At 45.3% G+C, this 23,485-nt stretch overlaps 1 protein-coding gene across 20 annotated transcripts in view; it reads left to right on the top strand.

The window, feature by feature from the left end:
• MSI2 (musashi RNA binding protein 2) overlaps nt 1-23,485 on the top strand; it is a 433,576-nt gene that overhangs the window by 94,917 nt on the left and 315,174 nt on the right. For 2 of the 20 annotated variants that reach the window (XM_077971003.1, XM_077971001.1), the window contains exon 1: nt 23,057-23,094. The exons of the other annotated variants lie outside the window; for them this stretch is intronic. The gene's annotated coding sequence lies outside the window, so the exon portion shown is untranslated. Of the gene's footprint in view, nt 1-23,056; nt 23,095-23,485 lie in introns of those variants that run through there. 20 annotated transcript variants of the gene reach the window in all.

The raw sequence follows: 23,485 nt of genomic DNA, 5'->3' as shown, positions 1-23,485 counted from the left end.
TCAGGACATTGGGTTTCCACATATCTGACCGTTTCTTCTTTCTTCTGTTCACTGAACCAACACGCAGAGGCTGTGCCGTTTGCCAGGCCCTGGGCTGACTATGGCAATCAAGCGGTGAGCAAGATGAGTGCATTTGGTCTCTGCCTCTGGGAGCTCACAGGTCATTTGCACAGTTGTGTGCACAGTGCCCTTGTGCTGCGCTGCACATCCAGTCTTTCTCCTCTGCTCATGGATGCACACATTGCAGTAGAAGGGGAGAGAAGGTGACGTGACTGTAGGAAGACTCTAGAATCTGCTCTTCTCTCTTAAATGCTAAGTTCTTTGCGTGCTTTGGCACCTTCCTAGTGGTACGAATTGCTTGTGATACATCTCACTTGGACATGCCTATGGTTGTCCGAGGATTATAAGGGTGGTTAGATTAGGGGTTGGGTTGGGAGTCATAGGACGCAGGCAGGGAGTGATGGATGCCTGGGTTGTCCTTTGGGACAAGAGGCCACTGCTCAGTTTCAGGAGTTCCAGTGTTCAGCTCACTTCTGTACCCAGGGAAGATGACTGATGTGGTTTGGGTATGTATCTTCTCCAGATCTCACGTTGAAATGTGATTTGCAATGTTGGAGGTAGGGCCTAGTGGGAGGTGTTGGATCAAGGGGGCGGATCCCTCTGGAATGACTTAGTGTCATCCCCTTAGTCATGAGTGAGTTCTCACTTTATGAGTTCTCATGAGAGCTGGTTGCTGAAAAAGCCTGGCACCTCTTCCCTCTCTTTCTTGCCCCCTTTCTTGCCATGTGAGACATTGGCTCCCCTTCCCCCTCCGTCATGATGAGAAGCTTCCCGAAGCCTTCGCTGGAAGCTGAGCAGATGCGGGCACCATGCTTGTACAGCCTGCAGAACCGTGAGCCAAAAATCTTCCTTTCTTTATAAATTACCCAGCCTCAGGTACTTTATAGCAATGCAAAAATGGACTAACCCAATGACCTATAGGGGGAATGGTGACATTTTTAGGTTGGTGTCCCTCTCCTTCCTAACTCACATCTGCTCTCAGGGTGTTCTGACTTCTTAGCTTTCTGTTACTCTCTGAATTAGGAAAGATCTGATATTATTTACACTCGTTCCTGTTAACTCTCCCAGGTGCTACCCAAGCCTTTTATCTCAAATTGTGGACTGAAAAATTTTATCTCTGGTTCAAAGGCTTCAAGTCCTGGCCAGTAGACTAAGGAGATATTTAGGAGCACAGAGAAGCCTTCTTAAAGTTCCTGAAATAAGAGCATTCTTGGGCTGCCCTCCTTCATGGTTCCTGGCTGACTACTCTTCTTCTGCCTCGGGGTTGGAAGCCTGGGATGAGGACTCCAGGCTCTCGTCTCGGAGCCCTTCCTTCTCCTATTACTGGGATTCTCCTCTGCTCACCGCCTTCTCCCTTTTGGTGGTCACTGCTACCCGACTCTTGACCCAGCAGCCCGGGGATTTTCAGCGTGTGTCTGTGTGTTTGTGTGTGTGTGTGCGCGCGCGGGTGTGTGTTTCCACCCCTGAGCTCACTAGAGGGGGCACAGGGGAGCATGAACACTCATGGAGAATGAACACTCATGAGAAGCGTGTGCTAAACTCAAAGTTTCTCCATTTGGCACAGTTGAGGAGTAACATTTAAATCTTCTTCTTAATTAACATTTATGAGTGATCCTGACAGTGATTAAAGAAATACAGGAAAGCTCTCAACATATGTGTATGTCAATTATATGTACTGGGGGAAGAAGAAAGATGAGGAAAAATGAAATACTTGAAATGATCTGCTTTAGAATTGTGTACATTTGTGTCTAAGTACCAGGCCATGAGTAATAGTGCTATGAGTACTTAAGGAGATGAACAGATCACCTTTTATCAGTTTTATGACAGGAGTCAAGTTGGTGCACTGCACATGTGTGCTTAGGTCCAGCCTGTCTGCTCACAACCAGGAACCACACAAAGAGAAAAAGAGTTAACATTGGTCATGGTGAGCTTAGTAAGCAGATAAACTTCAAATTTTTTTCTCCTTGAAGCTTTTTAAAGCCAATTTCAGGAACATATATACTGAAAAACTCAAAGGAGAGGTGAGGGTTGGGAAGCCGAGAAATAATTTTTTACTCTAAGAATATTCTAGAACCTAGTAGTACTTGAAAAATTTCTCAAATACATCCTCCTTTGCTGCCCTTTTGGGAAGATTAAAGCGTATCTGGTGACTCCAGTATATGTCATCTGATGGATTCTTGCTGCCTGGCGCTATGTGAATTATAAATGAACCATATGGAACCACTTTATATTAAGTAACTTACGTGTTCCAGTGATAGTTATTTAGGTTGTAGTCTTCTCAAAATCTGTTGTTAATGACTGGTGTGTTTTCACCTGAGGTTGTTAATGCTCCAAAGGCTATTGTTAATAGTGCCAGAGGTAGGGGTGTGTGTGTGTGTGTGTGTGTGTGTGTGTGTGTGTGTTCATAGAAGGATGTTACTATGGACCATATTTCATGGGCTGATAGCTTTTATTTTTTTGCCTTAGAGTCCAGACACGGTGCTCTGGAATAGCCGTTTTAGGGATTATGTTTATTTATCCTACACGAATGCCAATTTTCGGTTTGTCCAAGGAAGGGATGTGTCTGGAAACACTTGGAGTGCTGGACGGCCTCTCCATGTGATTGGCCTTTAAAGACTGCCCATTGCCTCAAGATAAAGTCCAAGTGCTGTTGCACCGCCTGGAGGGCGGCTGTTGTGTGTTCCTCCCTCCTCCCCAGCACGGTCATTTCTCCCTCTCACACCCCACCACACTGAGCCACTGGCAGTGCCCTGATCACACTGGCTGTTCATGCTTCCCTGCCTTTGCACAGGGGATCCCTGGTCCGGAAAGCGCTCACCTCCATCTTATCAATTTGGCATCAGTATCTCCTGGTCTCTGAGCACCTCCTGATCCCCTCTCCCTCTTCCTCCTGTGCCTGCTAGGCTGCGCTCCTCTCTGTCAATACCATGGCACGTTTTAAGACTTTTTGTTCACCTACTGTCATTGTATCAGCTAGGGTCTCTGTAGGAAACACATGCCTCATGGGAGGGGGTACTTGAAAAGATTGAACGAGGGGATTATTTACAGAGGTGTAGACAAGGTTAAAGGTTCAGCAAGGAAGGATGAAGCTCCTCAGGGTTATCAGCAATGCTAAGCAGGCTGACCACGCCTAGGCCTGAGGGGCAAGAGGAGGAAGCAGGTACTGGAATTCAGCTGTTGTTGAGGTTCCCAACTGGACCTGTGGCCAAGGAAGAGTGAGGCCAGCAAGCAGGGGCATCACTGCCTCAACTTCTCTCTTCCCGCCTTCTCTTGATAGTGTCTTCCATTGGCCAAGCCCAACTGGAGACCAGGAGACCATTCTAGAGAGGTCAGTCTTGCAAGGCACAAGCAGGGAGGAAAAGAGCAGATGATGGTTCTGGAGGGTCAAGCAGAGAATAACTAGCACACCCACATTCTCCTGTGGGAGTGTAGGCTCAGTAAGGGCACTAGCCATGTCATTCCAGTATTTCTCAGGGCCCATCATAGTGGGGTGCTGGGACTAGGGCTTAGTTCCCTTCCCCAGTCCTCATCAATACCTCCCAGTCACCACAAATAAATACACCATCTAAACCAAAACTGAGTGCTTGTATTTTTGAAACAAATCCTCAGCCCCCTGCCCCTTCCCACTTAGAAGGGTGCTGCTCCCAAGCCCCTCTTTTATATAAATTCTGGAGCCCCCACCTACCTAGGTCAATGCCTGATTCAAAGTTTGTGTGTATGGCTGGGTACAGTGGCTCACGCCTATAATCCCAGCACTTTGGGAGGCCTAGGTGGGTGGATCTTCTGAGGTCAGGAGTTTGAAACCAGCCTGGCCAACATGGTGAAACCTCATCTCTCATAAAAATATAAAAATTAGCTGGGCGTGGTGGCATATGCCTGTAATCCCAGCTAGTCGGGAGGCTGAGGAAGGAGAAGCGCTTGAACCCAGGAGGCAGAGGTTGCAATGAGCCGAGATCACGCCACTGCACGCCAGCCTTGACAACAGAATGAGACTGTGTCACACGTGCACACACAAAACAAACAAACACCAACAAAAAAACCCCCAAAAACCACACACACACAAAGTTTGTGTTCAGTGTATACTTGATGGAATGAATGGTTGGATAGATGAGTGAGACAGTGAATGAATGAGAACATACACTGTGTGAAGAAACACTGAGAGGAAGGTATGAGGCAGGTCAGCTTCTCATTCTTTGGTTCCTTTTCATATTCATAAGGTACTGGAGATACTGGATATAAGTCCCAGGAAAGTCGGCCTTTCCTATCTCTTTGGTTTGCTGTTGACTTCAGCACAGTGTCTGCACGTAGTAGGCACTCAACAAGTATATGTCACGTAAATGAATCTGGATGTTAAGTCGTGAACCTGGATGGTTTCTTCTTTAATGGTCTACTCCGAAGTTCACCAGTGTGAAGTCTTGGGTTACCATCTCTGTTTTGGGACCTAGGACCATTTTGGTATTTTTCCCAAGTAGAGAAATCTGTGGCCGCCCTTCCTATTTATTCTTTTGATTTCTGGAACTTAGATGTCTGAATAGAGGACTCTGTGTTTGTTCCTTTTATTTTAGAAAGGAAGTAGGGGAGGAAATAGGACTCTAAGACCTTGGTGGAAAAGAGAAGGGAAGCAGATGAAGAGGAGCTCCCAGGTGAAAGAGGGTGGAACCCTGTTTCCTAAATGGGAACAGGTTTGTTCGGACTCACACACTGAGCCGCTCTGTGTTTCTTCTTGCTCTTCCTTGCTCACAAAGGTCTGTGATTTTAGGAGGAGGTATTGAGGGACCCTGGAAGAAAGATAAAGGGTAGGGTCAGGGGAATAAATGTCAGCCAATTCCTGAATAATTGTCACTTTAAAAGGCTGTGCCTAGACAGGGTTTGCAGTCTTGAAGGAGCCAGTTTCTTGTGTTCAAGCTTCTTGGTCTCTTCTTGGTCCATGAGGATTTAACTTGGATGGAATGCCTCTGGCTTTGAGTTTGCCTTGGCCAGAAGGGCTCCTCCTAGCCTCCTCCTCTGCTGTTTCAGCCCTGCTGGGCACTAGCAATTTCACAGGGTGGCGGTGTTAAGGATCAGGGTGTGGAGAGCAGGAAATTAGTAATGACTGGACTGGGTGAGGGTGACTCTTGTAATTTTAAAGAAATGTTTAAAAATTAATTGGTTCTTCGCTCTGCAGCTTTAAAAAAGTCAAGATGGAGAATTTCCCACTGTGACGCCTTTTATTTCTGGAAAGTTGAGTCATTTAATGATGATCTGAATATCAACAGTTCACTGGCCCATCTTTTCCCAGATAGCTCCCGAAAATGTGCTCTCCTCCGGAGAAGGACACTTTTCATTCCTTTAGTATTCTAGCAACTCAAGTAGAGCCTGGCCTCCTGTGTATCCCCAGACCATTATTGGAGTTGTACTGACCAAATGGGAGTGGGTTTTCACTTGGGTCCATTGCTCCTGTTTAAGTCTTCCTTGGACCAACTGTGGTTAGGTGTAGAGCAGCCGTGGCTGTGACTTCCACATTGGATGGAGGCTTGATTGATTCGATGTGACTCCTTGGGTTTTCTTGGTGTTGTACTAAGGACTTGTGTGCCAGGGAGGACACACGGCTAAAGGCGGACTTGGTGCACTGATACATGGTTCATTTAGGAACAGATAGTGGAGGAGCTCCTAAGACATTTACCTAAGATATTCTAAGGGAAATCATAGACTCTTATTTCCTTTGTTATTTAGGGAGTAGTTGATGGAGATGTAGGTGGTACCAGTGATGCCATTTCTCCTATAGGAGCATTTGCTGAGTCAAAGTGTCTATTTCCTCTGGAGGGTCATTGAATTTAAGAACTTCCAGTAGATTGAAGATTTAGTCTGATTATTATTTTTTCCTTGGGTCTCAGAACATTAAGAGTAATTGAAAATTTTGGTCCTGGATGGTGCAGGAGTTGGACTGACCTATTAAGTCTCCTTTTCCCCCATGCATGAGCAGTAAGTCTGTCATGGGGATCAGCAAACTCTTTTTTTTTTTTTATGTGTGTAAAGGGTCCAGATAGTAAATATTTTAGGCTTTCGGGGGTCAGGATGCAATATTGAGGATTTTGTGTAGGTATTTAACATAACAAGAGAGAAAACAAATTTACGGAGGATTTTTACTGATGAAATTCAAAATATAATGACAATTATTGAGTACAGTTTTTTAAAATACACATTTGCAATGAGAAGAATGGATATTGTTTTGCGGGAGCATAACATTTTACTGAATTGGAGTTCAGAGTTATTGTTTTCTATTATCAAGTCAGTTATAGATGTTTGCAGGTAAGAGAAAAACAGATGGCAGACCTGATGTGGATTGCATGCCATAGTTTGCCAACCCCTGGTCAATAGCATAACTCTGGTGATGTTAGTTTTGGTGTGGAAAGCGTAAGGACGTGGTATGGCCCAGGACCCCATGTTGCTCTTTGAATGGCTGGGAAGGTATTTGAATGCCACAGCACTGGAATTTTGTGTATTTAATAAATAGTGGTAGAGAGGCCAGGCAGTAGAGATACAGAAGTGAGCAGGATGGTCAAGGTCAGTGCCCTGGGAGAGCTTACATTCTAAGAGAGATGACAAGTAAATATAAAATTTGATTCCAGGTGGGGGAGGGGTGTTTCAGGGATGTCTCTCTGGGAGGTGATATTTGCATAGAGATCCGAACTAAGGGAGGGAATGGTCGCCGGAACTTTAGGTGAGGCAGCAGCAGAGGCAACGTCTTGAGACAGGAGCAAGCCTGATGATTGTGAACCTCCAGGAAGTGCAGGTGAGAGCATAGAGGGTGCGATGAGGAAGGCGAGTGGGAGAGGAGTTTGAGGAGGGAGGCAGGGGCCAGATACAAGGAGTCTGGGAGCTTGTATTAATACAAAGGAGCTTGTGATGGGATATTGTTGGAAGGATTCGAGCAGCCCGAGAATGAGGCAGTATGATTAACTGTTGGAGAAGATCTCTCTAGCTGCTGGGCAGAGTATAGACTCTAGAAGGCAAGAGTGGAAGTGGTTTTATGGGGCCACAAAACCGAGTGTTGAAAATAAAGATAGTCTGACAAATGTGGAGTCTGTGACCAGCATATTTTTAAGTTTGTCTTCTGTGTCATAAGTCAGGATCCTTTTGGTTTCAAATGACCCAACTCAAAGGAGCCCAAGGAGAAAGAAGACTACCTTGGCCCACATAACTGTAAAGTCCAGGAGTTTTCCTAGTTTTGTCACAGCTGGTTGCAGGGCTCCAGTGATGTCACCATGGCTCTCTCTGTCCCTCATCTCTCCTCTCTCCCCCTCATCTCTCCTCTCTCCTTTTCTCTGTGGGTTGGCCTCATTCACTCCTTTTACACATAAATGTTTTCCATGAGTTGGAGAAGTAGCCGTCAGGATCCTGGATGCACATAGGAGCTTGGCAGCTCCCATGGAAACAGTACTGCTTTCTTTCAGCATCTGCATATCACTGTCAGGGAAGTTCCCTGATTGACCTTGCTCAGGTCACAGGTTCAGCCCTTAGACCAGTCTGTGATGGATAGTCCCTTGGAAGTGGGTAGGTTCCCTGAAGACAGGGGTGCTGAACAGACAGAACAGTGTATGTCCAGCTTTGGTCTGTCCTCTTTGGTCTTCCTTATTTTTCTCTTCCTTTTCTGCCTCAGGCCTTTCTGTTAGGGATGCATGCCAAAACTCAAGTGGAACCGGTGTCTTTACCCTCAAAACACAGGCTCCTGAAGAATTACAATCACATGCTGATTTTCGTGGTTACCGTTGATCGTGACCACATGATTCTTTTGCTCTGAGGGCTGGGCCAGACCCCTCCCTTGTTCTGGCAATGCTGTTTTGAGAGGCCATGGGGCAGGCAGGGCCTGGCGGGTTCCAGACTCTGACTCGCCTTTTAATAACTTGCTCTGTGACCCTGGATGTGTCACTTAACCTTTCTGGGACTTAGTTTCCTTATTTTTATGTCACTGAGTTGCTGGGTGCATCAACTAAGATATCCGCCAAGTACTTTGGAAGATGTAAAGTGGCATTTAGATGACAGCCATTAATTGGTCTCTTTTTTTTTTTTTTTGACACAGAGTCTGACTCTGTTGCCCAGGCTGGAGTGCAATGGCACAATTTCAGCTCCCTGCAACCTCTGCCTCTTGGGTTCAAGCAATTCTCCCTGCCTCAGCCTCCCAAGTAGCTGAGATTACAGGCGCCCACCCCCATGCCCAGCTAATTTTTTCTATTTTTAGTGGAGATGGGTTTTCGTCATGTTGGCCAGGCTGGTCTCGAACTTCTGATCTCAGGCGATCTGCCTGCCTCGGCCTCCCAAAGTGCTGGGATTACAGGCTTGAGCCACCACGCTCGGCCAGTCTTTTTTAATCTTTTGCTTAGGAAAGAGAGTGACAGGGAAAGAAAGGTGTTCTATTTAATTCTGGACCTTTCTACCCACACATACGAGATCTCCCCTCTTTGCATAACTTCTTTTTTGGCGGGCATGTTTCTTCATTTTTATCTTCTTGATAACTTTGATGCCCTGGTTGGACTCTTAAGCAGATTATCCTTGGGTGGGGACGTCAGCAGGGAGAACCATCCCAGATTAAGACAAGTTGTGTTTTGTCTGTCAGCCAAAAGCACTCTTAGCAATTCGACATAGACATCATTATAGATTTACAGAGAAGAAAGGACAACACTGTATTGATAAGATTTCAGCAAGATCCCCCCTCCCCCAAAGAAGAAAACACACAAAACTTAATGTATTGCTCTGAAATGCCTTGGTTCCTAGTTTCCTAATTAGGCCTGTGGTGTAGCAGAGTGCACCGTCTCAATACACAGATGGTTTCTATGTAAAAAAATGTTTTTCAAATGTTAATTTCCAGTGACTGATGTTTTAGGCCTAAATCATTTTCCATTGTTTATATTTGATAAGAACTGTATTTGAACTGCTCCTTTATAAGTTAGAGTCTTTTGTAATGGGATTTAACTTACTGGTTTTACAGGTGTATGAAAATGTTAAGCTGTGTATTGTACTTGAGAGTTTAAAAATTCTTAGTTGCAGCTAATTTAAGAAAAAAAAAATTAAAACAGGTGATTAGCAGCTGCTTTCGGTTTTGAATGTCCTCGCTTTGGGGTTTTGTGTTTGCTTATTCGTGTGCAAATTGGCGTGGTTATTTTGGACCAGTTAGCATTGCACCTCCCCGGCCAGCTGCCCAGGGCCCATTCAGTAGACCCTTCCCCGGTTCTCGGGGCTGATTTGTTCTCCTCTTGTGTGCTCGAGAGCTTGCTCTCTCCCTAATGATTCAGGCCTTCCTGAGAAAACAAAGCAGCTGTGGCCCCGTTTCTCCTTGAGGACAGCCTTGTTCACTGCCACAAAGACCCTGCTTTCTCCCCAAGCAGAGGAACTGCCTCTCGGGGCAGCCAAGAACCGCAGACCCAGGTGGCTGCAACTCCTACTTCTGAACTTCTGGTCTTCCGAGTGACAGCTTCTGCAAGGTCTTACACTCCAGGACCCCCGAGGCCACCCAGAGTCAGGGTCTACCGCCGTTGGGAAAAAACAACATTAGGAAGTGGGTGGTGTGGTGTAGAAGGGGCTGCTTAGAGCTTCTGGCCTTCAGAGCTGGATCCAGCCACTTGAGCTTCCTTCGTCAGCACACAGACACCTCCCCTCCCTCCTGCTCTGCCCCAGACCTTGTGCTTTCTTGGCACTGCTGGGTCATGCCTGCTCAGCCCTGGTCAGTGTGCTTGCCAGGGCGAGGAGAGCTTTGCACAGGCCGCTGCTGCTTACTTATTAACGATGACGCCGGTGGGAGCTGCGCCACCGGCTCCCTATCCAGGCCTTTGTGGCTGCATCCTGTTCATATAAAGGTGAAATCATGACCTGCCTGACTTGATTTTTCAGTTGAGGGGCTTTTGTGTATGTGTCTTTCTTGATCCAGTAAGAGGATTGTGCTTTCATTCACAAAGATTTGATCAGTAAATAGGAAGAGAAAATACTCAAGGGAGAAATGGTTACTGTTCCGATTAATACATTAATCTTTTTTTTTTTTTGATGAGCTGAAGGTGCTCTGTTTTTTCTCTTGACTGAGTCTTTGTTTGCCCTTACCTTTGACCTTAGTGACTTGGTCATCCAGCCAGGATCTCTGTACAGCCCCATCTCCTTTCTGAGGTCTTGTGGTCACCCACATGCTTTCCTGCTTCTGTCTTGAATGATACTCAGTGAACCCCACAGCTTTGGGGGCTGCTATTTGAAGTACCACACTTGGCAGGCTTGGCTCCCACGGGGAGTTGCAAAGCTTGCAGTTATAGACCTTGGCAACTATTTGCCCCTAAAGAAAAGCATCAGTGAAAAATTGAGGGCAGAGGGAAGAAGAGAAAGATCTTTGTGGGTTGTGTGTGTGTGTGTGTGTGTGTGTATGTGTGTTTATGGACAGCATTTGTACCTGTAAAACCAGAATGACTCCTTCAGGCATTTTTTCTCCTGGGTGGTTGCAGTCATGGGCTGAAGTTGACTCTTCTGAAGATTGCAATGATGTTTAAGGTTAAGGACTTGCCAGGTAACACCTGGAATGACTCAAGGCTCTGAGGCCAGGCTGTGTCCATTTGAAGGAAGGAAGCATCTTTTTCTGATTCACGCAAAGGCATTTTATGGACTAATGGTCGTCCTAGAAAGTCATCACTAGTACCAGGATCTTTTGGAAAAGTGAGATTGGAGAGGGTTGAGTATGAAAGTGATATATTGGAAAGGTGAATATGGGATGTGGGATCCTAATCATTAGCGTTTGGAGGGGGCTTTGGAGATTTGTTAGATCAAAGCTTTCATTGTGCAAATGACATGGCCCAGTGAGGTTAAAAGGCGGAAGGTCACACAAATTCCATGAAAACCGTAAGTACGTGGTTTGAAGAAAATAATTCTAGGACAAATAAAAGAAGTGCTGATTTTCATTGCACTTCTAACAGTTTTATAGAAGAATCTGTACCTAAAGTGTTGTACATGTTGAAATGTAAATATGGTCAAGAAGATTGTAGGTGAAATCGAAGATGATACGTTGCTAGGGCCCTTTTGAGGGCCCTTTTGAGGGCCTAGCAACGTATCATCTTTTGAGGGGTGTTCCTCATACTTTGAGATTGGTTTTATAGAGGGCAACTCTGTTCACCCACAAAAGTCTCTTGATGCCATTGTTGGTCAGAACCTGGGTGGGAGAATGGGAACTGTTCAGCAGAGCAGGTGAACAGGTGGTCCTGCCATCCCAGTGGCAGCTGCCTCTTCCTTTCTCCAGCCATTCCTGGAGGAATGACCCTGCATCTTATCCACATGCTCCGATTCCCTAAATCCCTTAGGCCCCACTGCCTGGGGTGGAGGAGTGGGGCACATCTCTGCTGAGAGCCAGCCCATCAAGCTGTCTGGGTCTCATGGTGGCGTATCTTTGTTCCAACTCAATGTGGGCATATAAATCTTATTATTGAATTTGGCTACAAGGGAGATAGAATAGGGTGATTGATGCTTAAGAGCATGGGTCTTAAAGTCAGAAAGACAAAGGCTCCAAGTCCAGTTACCAATTTCTGTAAATCTGGGGGGCAGACTTACCTACCTGAGCCTCAGTTTCTTCATCCGTAAAATGGATGTCCCAGTACTGCCTCCCTGCCAAGGCTGTGTGAGTGAGTCCTCAATAAAAGCTGGTAGTGGCATTATTAGTGCTTGATGGCAAAGTTTGTGCCCAGTCATGGGTAGGGGAATTGCATCTGCCATCCAGTGGCTGAGGTCAAGTGATGACACCCCAAGCTGTAGGGTCCTGGCAGCTACAGCAGGCATTTCTGCTTCCCTTTGGGAAATCCCAATTGTTGAGGCCCTGGCTGAACCCCAGTTGAGCCCTTGGTGACCCCGCTACCATTTCCTTTATGGGGGTCAGCTTACTCTGCTTTCTTTTGCAATGAATATAGTTTTAAATTTCTTTATGAGTATTCTCCTATTTGCTGCCTTAGCCTGTCACCCACTATACTGAGCTCCCCACTCCTCGTGATGTCACTCAGCATCTTTATTTGTGACGTGGGGTACTCTGGGAAACTCTTCATAGGCAACTCAGGGAGCCTGGCCCTCCATGTCATCTCTTAGGAAATCCTCAGGTATCCCAGGGTTTGGCACCAGAGAAGTGCCGTAGACCCTGTCTTCCAGAAAGCTCTGTGCCTTCACGCGTGGTGAGGGAGTGGCTGCTCAGAGCAGGCGAGGAGGCACTGGGGGTTGCACCCATGTTTTGTTATGATGGGAGCTTCAGAAGTCAGATGTCTGCAGCCACTTGGAGCAAGCCTGGGTCTTCCTTAGACTGCAGTTTTAGGATTTAAGGAAGGAGCTGGGCTGCTGCCACATGCTCGTGTTTGTGTGTTTAATTTGTATATTGGTGGATTTTATACCCTGCCTCACTTCACAAAGGGCTTGAGGCCCAAGGGTATAATAGATGAAACTTTTCCTCTTGAACAGTTTTGCCTTTTCCTGACTTCTCCGAACCTCTGATCTCTAGGAGAGGCTACTCAGCCGTTGGTTTAGGGGCTCTCCCCTGCTGAGTAGGGTTTTGGCTTCGTTGGGGCTGTCCAAGGGCTCCAAGTTCTACTTTTAGCTGTACAGCTGACTTGTCTCTTGTCCCCAGATGCTCTCCTGGCCCGTGAGGACCACAGCATCTCAACTCGTTTAATCTGGTAGCACTGAGGTGGGCGCTGTTTCTGACTGTTCGTGTGAACCCATGAAGAGAAGATGTTAGAACTAGGCTTTATGCCCATGGAGTGATTCTGCTACAGTTTCTGAGTTCTATTAAATTTTAAAAATATCTTACTGCTTCCACAGAAGAGAAATTTTTAGAATATGGGAAGAGTGAATATAACATTTTGTTTAATATTAAAAGTTAATTTAAGACAGAACCAGAGGCCAAGACAAGTGTCTTCTCTTTTCTTCATTTGGTGATATAATTGACCCTTTGTACCTCTGTACAACTTAATATTCATTCAGCAGAGGCTAATTATGGGATGCGTAGGTGCCACACGGTTAAGGTGAAGATGCAGATTTCTATGTGAACTGCTTAATTCTAACGGTTATAACTTGTCCATAAAATTTGCTATGGATTGTAACAAGTGGAATATTAACTCAGAATATGGGGAGGTCAGGAGTATCTCCCATCTGCTTCCTTTCTGAAGGGATCCTAGCTGAACTGAAAGGGGTATATGTTGTGCACAGTTAATACATAGTTGACCCTTGAACAACTCAAGGGTTAGGGCCCCCCTGCGCAGTTGAAAATCTGAGTATAACTTTTGACTACCCCAAAATGTAACTACTTAGCCTATCATCAGCTAGCGCCTACTGATAACATCAACAGTTGATTAACACATGCTTTATATATGTATTATGTACTGCATTTTTATGAAAAGTAAGCTAGAGAAAAGAAAATGTTATTAAGAAAATCATGACTGCACACAGTCGCTCATGCTTGTAAACCCAGTACTTTGGGAGGCCAAGGCGGGCAGATGGACTGAGCTCAGAAGTTCGAGACCAGCCTGGATAACATGGTAAAACCCTGTCTCTAAAAATAATAATAATAATTAAAAAATTAGCTGGGCATGGTGGCTCATGCCTGTAGTCCCAGCTACTCAGGAGACTGAGGTGGGAGGATGACTTGAACCCAGGATGCAGAGGTTACATTGAGTCAAGATCATGCCACTGCACTCTAGCCTGGGTGACAGAGCAAGACCCTATCTCAAAAAAAAAGAGGAAAATGATAAAGAAGAGAAAATATATTTACTATTCTTTAAGTGGAAGTGGATCATCATAAAGGACTTTGAACTTGTTTTCTTCACATTGAGTAGGCTGATGAGGAAGAAGAGGGATGGTTTTGATGTCTCAGGCGTGCAGAGGTGGAAGAAAATCCACATATAAGTGGACCCACATTGTTTACACTTGTGTTGTTCAAGGATCGACTGTACTTTCCGAACCCAAAATTGGAGCACATGCCCTAACATAAGAGCCCTGTCCTGGATCATTTTATATTTGTGTATGGTCAGGCTTACAAAGATAGAACAATGGAATTCCATTTTCTTACACATTTCTACAAATTATCTTGGTCAAAATCTAGAAAATATATAAAACTGAGATCTCCTGGAAAAGCCAGAATTTATCTCTGGGATTGGGATAATTGGCTATTAGGAAGAGGTCTACCTTGTTGGCCTGTGATCTTGACGTTTCCTTCTGGAACTGAGAAGTGTGAATGGCTCGTGGAACTGCATGGAACCCAGTAAACAAAACGAGGTTGGCTTTCAATGGCCAGAGAATGAATGTGGAACACCAAATTGCAGTTTGTAGAAACAGAGCTGGGCTCAGACATTTAAATTAAGCGTATATTTCTATTTGCACTTCCATTTTGTTCAGTAATAGTGTTGGATATGGGAAATCTTGTCTTTGCTTATATTTGAGGGAACTGCAGTCTTCTTTCCCTAAACGGAGGGTCCTGTGGCTGTCCTGCAATGGAAGCTCACCAGCTGATCAGAAAAGGGAGAGATGGTGAAGTAACTTGTCTCTGGTTACCCTCCCATTGTGGAAATTAATTATCTGACCCAATTCTGTTTGCCCAGTGAGTTTATGGCTTGCTAAGTGGCTGTTGTAATGATCCATTGACTGTTGCAACAGCATTTTCTAACAATTTTATTTTATAGTTCTGAAGTTTTAGTCCATAAATCTTTTGAACTTGAGGCTTTGAGTTGGAAGAGCCATGTGGTTCTGGGGGGGAAAAAAAGTGCCAGATTTATTCTTTATGTCTGTGAGCTGTGCCATCCCCCCATTCTTTTCTTTCTTTACATGCCACCCCTCTGATATTTTCTACTTGAAAAAAAAAATCCATACTAAAGTGCTTGTCTTCATATAATGCCACTCATAGAATATTTGTATGAAAAAAGAGTCAGGAGATGCGATGTTCAACCCAAGTGCATGAATGATGATGATAAAGTTTCCATTTAAAAATGAAGGCTCTTGGAACCCTTATGTGTTGCTGATGGGAATGTGAAATGGTGTAGCCACTGTGCAAAGCACTGTGGCAGTTCCTTAAAAAATTAAACATAGATTGACTGTACGGTCAGCAGTTCTACTTCTGGTTATATACGTGAGAGATTTGAAGGCAGGGACTTGAACAGACATGTGTATACCCACATACATTGCAGCATTACTCACAACAGCCAAAAGGTGGAAACAACCCAAATGTCCATTGACACATGAATGGATAAACAAAATGCGATAGACATATAATTAAATAGTATCAGCCTTAAAAAGGCAGGCAGTTCTGATTAGATGCTACAGCGTGATGGACGTTGAAGACGTGCTAAGTGAAATCAGCCTGTTACAAAAGGAGATTATGGGTCCTCCTATATGAGGTTCCTAGAGCAGTCACATCCATACAGCTCCCCACCCCTCATGACATCACTCAGCACCTTTATTTATTAGTGAGGTCACGAGGGGGTGGGGAGCTCTATGACAAAAAATAAAGAGCTCTGTGAGTGGCGATTTTATGTTATGGCTATTTTACCACTGTAAAAACATGATGGGCTGGGCATGGTGGCTCATGTCTGTAATCCCAGCCCTTTGGGAGGCTGAGGTGGGCAGATCACTTGAGGTCAGGAGTCAGCGTGGCCAACATGGAGAAACCTTGTCTCTACTAAAAAGTACAGGAATTAGCTGGGTGTGGTGGCGCACACCTGTGATCCCAGCTACTCAGGAGGCTGAGGATGAAAATTGCTTGAGCCTGGGAGACAGAGGTTGTAGTGAGCCTAATTGGCACCACTGCACTCCAGCCCGGGCGGCAGAGTGAGATTCTGTCTCAAACAACAGCAGCAGCAACATCAACAAAAAACACAATAAATGAAGGCTGATGGGAAGTCTTATGTGGGTGGGGTTAATGTCTCTCATAAGCCAGACAGGTGAGAACTGCCCTCTAGATGTCCTTCGAAAATATAGTACTGCCCAGGCTGGTCTGTCAATATTAGCCAGCTAATGTGGTCCTCAGGTCCCAGGCCACTTCCCGGTGATGGGGCTCCATCCCCGTGCTGACCCGCGTTTTCCTTCTAGGTGGGGATTTCAGGCCTAGAAGCAGCTTCCACCTGAAACCTGTGTTCTTGGTTGCTTTATGTGATAATTGTTGTGTTCTATTTTAAGCCACTCCTCTGCGTTTGGTAACCGTCTGGGATTCTGTTTTGTTAGCCCTCTCTGGGAGACACAATACAGGAACAGAAAGACCTCATGTAGATGGCGAGGGCTGGAAGGCTCGGCTGGCTGGGTTTGGAGACACGGTCCCTCCTGTGCAGCAGAAGTTTTCATTCCCTGTGGGTGAAGGCTGAGAAAAGACAAGGCTTCGAATAAAATAAAATACATATTTTTCCCCCTGCTCTGGAAATGTGCTTGGCTCCAACACAGCAGGTGGCCGAGGAACTCAATCTGTGGAAGGCATCAGTGCTTTCAGTGCAATCAAAGTTAAGTGCAGAAATTTAATTAAACGGCATCAAGGATGGCAGAAACTTTGTAAAGCTGCAATGCATTGTCAAATTCAACAATTATTTCAAGGAACACAATCCACAGATGGTGTCTAATTGATAAATTAAGGCTCTGCTTCTCTAATGGGCTTGTGTTTAAGCCCGTTTCCCACCCGTACAATAACCGTCACCTCCAGGACGCCCCCTTTCCCCTCTCCAGCTCGGGCATCGCTGCAAGAAGAAAGCAACGCAACTCCCCTAGATTACATTCTGGAAGCCTAGGGTTGGGCCCTGAATGTTTGGTGGAAAAGACCTCCGGCTCCTTTTCCTGTGATCCCAAGCTCCCTTTTGGGATTGAGTCTTGTCCTAAAAACAGAAACAATAGGATTTATTTGGGCCTGTGTGTCCTTTTCTGCTCTGCTAACCCGGATGTGTTGCTCAGAGATGGCTGGGTTATTTATTTATTCATTTTTTTATTTTTTTTTTGTCTTTTTCCTTTTTAGCATTGCTGGCTTTCTTCCTCCATGGCACAGGAATTTTGCCCAAAACAAAAGTCTCAATTTATTTATTCTTTAAAAAAATAAAAACCACACTGAACAAAAACCTCTGTTTTTCAGACCTTGCTTCCTGTCTGTTAGTAGTAGATACCCAGCTAACTTACTTTTATTTCGTAAGAAAATATTTGCTATCTCCAAACATCCAGTCATGTGCAGAGATGTATCCTGTGTTGAGATTTCATTTGAAAGAAAACCTGAAGATCTTGAGTGTTTACCAGAACTTCATTTTGCAGATGACAAAACTGAGGCACAGTGGTTTTTTATATGCCTTGCTTTGGGACTAGTTCTGTGAAACATTGATGTTTCTAAAGCCGGAGGAGAGGCCGTTGAGCACATCTGGGCTACCTACTTTAAATGGTTATTTCATTCATTCGTTTGTTCCACCAACGAGTATGCATTAGGCACCTTAGCTTTTCTAAATGCTAAGGGGAAGTTCAGTGGTGAAGGAAGACGCTATTCCTGCCTGCGTGGAGCTCACAGGAAAGTGTGGGGAACAGATACTGCACTGATCCTATGAGTAGCTGTATCAGTACAGCTTGGGATGCGTGTTCTGGAGACAGGGTAGAGGGTGACCTGGAAGTGTCTACTGGGAGACATTAGGAGGGTTTCTCTGAGAAATGACTTAGCATCAGGAGGGATGGGAGGAGCCTTCTTGGTAGAAGGGATAGTGAGCTTACGGCTCAGTGTACCAGAAGACCCAATAGAAGGCCGTGTGGAGGAGGAGATAGTGTGAGAAAGGCTGGCAATGAGCAAACAGAGGATGTTGTCCTGGGAGATGAGCTTCCACGTGTTGTGCACTTACTGGACAGTATTCCTGGTGCTGGGTTCAGAGCCTTATACAGCCCATCTTGTCTAACCCTTAATTTTATTCCTAGATGTATCTCCATATCTTCTACAGATTGTGGCACACAGTAGAGTCTCAGTAAATGAATCTTCCCAATGTTGACGATTTTTTTTGAGACAGAGTCTCACTCTGTCACCCAGGCTGGATGCAGTGGGTGTGATATCGACTCACTGCAACCTCTGCCTCCCTGGGATCAAGGGATCCTCCCACCTCAACCTCCTAAATAGCTGGGACCACTGGTGTGTACCAAGCCAGGCTATTTTCTTGTATTTTTAGTAGAGACAGGGTCTTGCCATGTTGCCCAGGCTAGTCTTGAGCTCCTGAGCTCAAGCAGTCCCACCCGTTTAGGCCTCCCAAAGTGCTGGGATTGCAAGCATGAGCCACCATGCCCAGCATTCGCTATTATTATCCCAACTTTTCAGTTGGGGAAGTTGAGGTGGACTGAAGGTAAATCTGCTGGCCCCAGGTCGGAGACCACTGGTTGGGTGGGTTTCTGTGCTGGCGAGTATCTGTCTCCCCCAGCCTGGGCCCTTCTCACGCCTCTTCCCTCCCCTGAAGGGATCACATGTTTGAATGACTTGGAGACTTGGAGTCACATTCTGTAATTCATAACTCTGACCTCATGCTGCTCTTAAATTTCCACCCCGTGAAGGAAAGAAGAAATGAGAGACAACCCCTAACTTTTTATTTTTACACATATAGTAGTTAGAGGTGGAGAGGGCCAACTTTACAACAGAACCTTTGCAAAAGCAGCAGCCAGGGCGCAGGACCTCACTGGGCACCCTTGGCCTTGTCTTTGCTGCCTACGGGTTGTCCTGGAACAGGAAAGCAAAGGGGAGGAGCAAGGAGGTGGGGACAGCCAAGGGACAGATCATATTTACTTATTTGTTTGTTTATTTCTAACGAGTAACTGTGGGGAATGCCGCCGCAGAACCCTTTCTAATTGCCTTTTATTTAATTTATTTATTTATTTTTGCGATAGCGTGGGTGGCTTTTGAAATTGCACGTAATTTACGGAGGCGAGGATCCTGTGCCTGGGATACCAGATGATGTGGCTGAATGGCTGTTGGCTGTTTATTTGCTAGTCTGTCGTTACCAACACAGTATTCTTGAGTTCAGAGGCACAACAGTGTTTGATCCCCCTCCTCTCTCCTATCTAAATATATCCAACTAGTCAATCAGACTTGGCAGCCGTCAGGGCTGTGGCTGTCAGATTGAGTTTGCCTTGGCTCCTCTGAACTATTGGCTTGTTTTTCAAGCTCGAAAGTGTATTCAAATAGTGATATCTAAATTAGACTTGCAAACACACACCCAGGTAGGGGCCCTGAAGGGGAAGAATGAGGCAGCATTTTGGTCTGAAAATGACATTTCCTTCTCCTCCACTATCTGTTGGAGAGCACAGACGAAGCTACGCTGAGGGGAATGGCTTCATGCTTGGTGAACAAGATGCGTGGGTGTGTTTTTCTGAATTGTGATTAAATTTTTTTTTCTTCAAATTTTAAGTTGTATCAGGAGATACAAGTGGAATATTAACTCAGTGGATGGGGGAGGTCTGGAGTGTCTCCCATCGCTTCCCTTCTGAAGGGATCTCAGCTGAACTGAATGAGGTATATGTTGTGAGCAGTTAATATACAGTTGGTCCTTGTGATATTGTTGTCTTGGCTGAGGACTCAGGAAGAGTCTTGGGCCTTGGAGAGGCCTTTGCTTCCATGGCCTGCCCCAATGGGCCGGAACAGTCCCTTTCCTCAAAGCTGCCTCAGGCTTTTCCTGTAGCTTAGGAACAGCAGACCGAGCCCGAGCTCCTGGGCGCCTCCCTGGAGGCTTGTTAAGGGGGATGTGGAAAGAAAATTAGAGCATCTTAAATCCCTACCTGCAAGGTACGCTTAATGCTCCAGGGAGAAGCATTTTATAAATAAATGTCATGAGTGCTCATCCCCCGAGTTGAAGCTTATCTGCAGGGATGCTTCACTCCAGCAGAGAGGGTTGGAGCTGCCATTGTGTAGACCCGTGTGTAGTGGTACCATGCCTCCACCAGGTCATCCCTCTTACGGCTGTGTAAGAGGCCTGGGTAGGAGACGGAGGGGGCCGCAAGTTCTCCTCCAGTGATGGGGAGCCACAGGTGGTTTTGTAGGGTGTCTGGGTCTTAGGTGGTTATCAAAAGCAGTTCACAGACATATGTAAGATAAAGACCCTGCCTCAAGCAGCTAAATGAATGAACTAGAACAGTGGTACCCAAATTGGGGTTTGGGACCCCTGGGCATTCCTGATAACCTTTCAAAGAGTCTGTGATGAAGTTTCTTGAATAATAATTTTAAGACTTTGTGTTTTTCATTCTCATCCTTTTATGAATATTCAGTGGAATTTTTCATAGGCTACATGACCTCTGTTAACATCATAGTTCTGATGGCTAATGGAATATGTGTATTTCTGTGTTTAAAAATGTCTCAATTTTGGCCAGGCGCAGTGGCTCATGCCTGTAATCCCAGCACTTTGGGAGGCTGAGGTGGGCGGATTGCTTGAGGTCAGGAGTTTGAGAGCAGCCTGGCCAAAATGGCAAAACCCCGTCTCTACTAAAAATACAAAAATTAGCTGGTCATGGTGGTGGGCACCTGTAATCCCAGCTACTCGAGAGACTGAGGGAGGAGAACCTTTGAACCCAGGAGGCAGAGGTTGTAGTGAGTAGAGATCTCACCACTATACTCCAGCCTGGGCGACACAGCGAGACTGTGACTCCAAAAAGAAAAAAACACACCAAAGCCTCAATCTTAATTTCTAATATGTTGACAGATATAACACACATAAATCTCTTTGGTGGTCCTCACTTTTTAAGAGGGTAGAGGTGTCGTGACACCAAAAATTTTCAGAACTGCAGAATTAGAATATAGGCAGATGAGTGGCAAGTTGAAGTTATATGCTAGGTACTAAGTTAGGCAGAGCGCTAGGGGTAGATAACAGGTGCTTGTGAGTGTTGTGAGTGAGCTGGAGAGATTGTCAGGGAAGGCTTTCAAGACAAGTGGCTTTCTTACCTGGGTTTTGAAGGATGAATAGAAGTTTACCAGAGAGACAAGGAAGGAAAAAGTTTTCTAGAAGGAAGGAAGAACATGCATAAAATATCAGTGTGTCAGCTTTTCCTCCCCTGTCTGTGGGCGGCGGGGGCAGAAATAGGGTCATCCTGGCCGCACCATGGAATTTTTTTCTACCGGGAATTTCCAAAATAGGCTGCGTCTCAGAGTCATTTGGTGAGGTTTATGGAAATACTGGTGAAGCTAGTTCCCAGTGTGCTTTGCTCCACTGATGGTTGGTAGCACTGTTTACCTCTGGTGGTGGGAATGACAGGGTGCTCTTTGTACCATTTTTGGTTCTTTTGTTGAGAGTGACATCACAGTTGTCCTGCAGCAAGCCAGGGTGATGCCACCCTGTCAGCTATGTCAGAACGGCAGCAGGTGTCACTGGACACATGCCATTCCTTCTTTACACCATCAATCAACCTACAGTGGGGAAAGGGGCGAGAACACAGCATAACGAGAGGGGCAGCCAGTTGTAGTTCGGGGGACCTTGGATTCTAAACAACATGACATTGGGAAAGGTCTTGAGTCTCTGAGCCCATTTGTCCTCCTAGGAATAAAGCAGGTTGGGCAGACCTTATTTAATAGGAATGCCTAAATCTGCCAGGGAAAGGGACCCTCCTGTTGATGAATAATTCATTCTGGTTTTGTTCCTAGAAAGTGTTCTGTGGGGCACACACTTTCTCAGCTGCTCTTGGTTTTGCAAAGGAAGATACTGACATGTTCAGATTAAGAATTCATAAAGCTTCTGAACCACTAAGGAAGGGAAAAGAGGGGCCCAGGGCCCACATGTGTGCCAGGTGCTGATCTGAGGGTTTTTGTGAGTCATCTCATTGAATGGTCACGCTGTTCCTGAGTAAAAGCTGTCATCCCATTTTACAGATGAAGAAACAGAGGCACAGAGAGGTTACCTTAATTTGCCCAAGGTCACACAGAATCCTGGTGTTCAGGCCTCATGCCTTCTGTTCTTAACTCCATATCCTGTGTCCCTGGGAAAGGAAGGGGGCCATAGTTTGGAGTGGTTTCCAGGAGCAAAGAGCCAGAGTAACCTCCGCTCTTCATTTCTTAGCAAGAATAGAAGACAGAATAAAGGGCACAGGAATAAAGGATTGTTAACCAGACTGGCAAATCAATAGACTAATTAAAAATCAAACACCTTAAAACACTGTCAGCTGGGTTAATTGTAAACCAACATTGAAACATTAAAACTTGCCTAGCCCATGAGTTTGAATGATTAACTGAGTGAGTTAATTTCAAGCCATTGGTTTGGGTAGCCGTGAAAGCTGAGGTTAGTGAAGGGGAATCTGTGTGTTCTTTCCTGCCCAGGCCTGCCTTGGTGCCTAAGGTCTTGTGATTGTTGCTGCTGTTGCGTTTTTAATCAAAGTATCTTAAACATTTAGGCAGAACCTCACAAATGCAGCTAGATTGTGGAAAAGGACAGTGTGAATCAGCAAAGAGTAGAATTACATGTATCTTTCCAAATAGAAGAAATGCCATTCTGTTTTGCAATATCACAGAGTCCCGGTAGCAAGAAAGGGTCCTTTGGAAAGGCCTTTTGCCTTCCAGTGTTTGACCCGAGGCTGCTGTCCCATCTGCGGCCTCTGTTACTCTCTCATGTTCTTTTCTGCCCGGAGACCAGGTCCGGGGGTGTTATCAGGAGTTAGTCCTAAGACTGGAATGAGAATCCTAGGATATTCAGTGATGGCCAGTTGACCACAAGATGTTTCTGTGAGGTTTTACGTTGAGATCCTGCTACATCTGCTTTGATGACTAGATAACATTCCTCAGCACCAGGTGATGGATTTAACCTCTGTGAGCTGTGTTTCTAACCTGACTGGGCCTAGGGATCATGCTGGAAAAGTTACAGACCCTTTACCCAGAGAGTTGCACTACAACACAGCCACACGCAGCTTTGTACTGAGTGTCAGGATGCAGAGATCCCTGGTGCTCAGACATGAATGGCCTCATTAGAATGAAGAAACCCTGTGTTGAAGTCACCAAACAGCTGGACTTTAAATGATAATGTTAATATTTCACTGTGACTTATATAGCATTTTATTTTTTCCAGAGTTCCTTACAAGACAATCTGATTTGATCCGCAGGAGAATCCTGTAAGGTCAATTATATAGTCGCTATTTTATATATGACGCATGCAGTAGGCTCAGTATCTTTCCTGAGTGTTGCTGTTTTCTTGTTAATTTGCTAAATGGGCTTTTAAAAAGGAGATAAATGTAAATTTCAGCCCCGTAAAATAGACACATCTCAGATGCTCGTGACTCAAATTAATTAATTAAAAAACAACATAAAACACCACTCCAGCCACAAAACATGGCACGGATGTAATATTTATTCCATTCAGCCAGTTGATGGGGTAAAATTACAAGATTGGTCTGTGATAAAAGCGTTTTTAACTCCAACTTGGACATTTACAGAAAGGAGAGACTTGGGCAGTTTGTTTATTTAGAACATTGATTACTGCTTCTGCCATGCTCCTCCAATCAC

Source organism: Macaca mulatta, chromosome 16 (genome assembly GCF_049350105.2).
Source record: "Macaca mulatta isolate MMU2019108-1 chromosome 16, T2T-MMU8v2.0, whole genome shotgun sequence".
Classification (NCBI taxonomy): domain Eukaryota; kingdom Metazoa; phylum Chordata; class Mammalia; order Primates; family Cercopithecidae; genus Macaca; species Macaca mulatta.
This window is presented reverse-complemented; position numbering and strand designations above follow the sequence as displayed.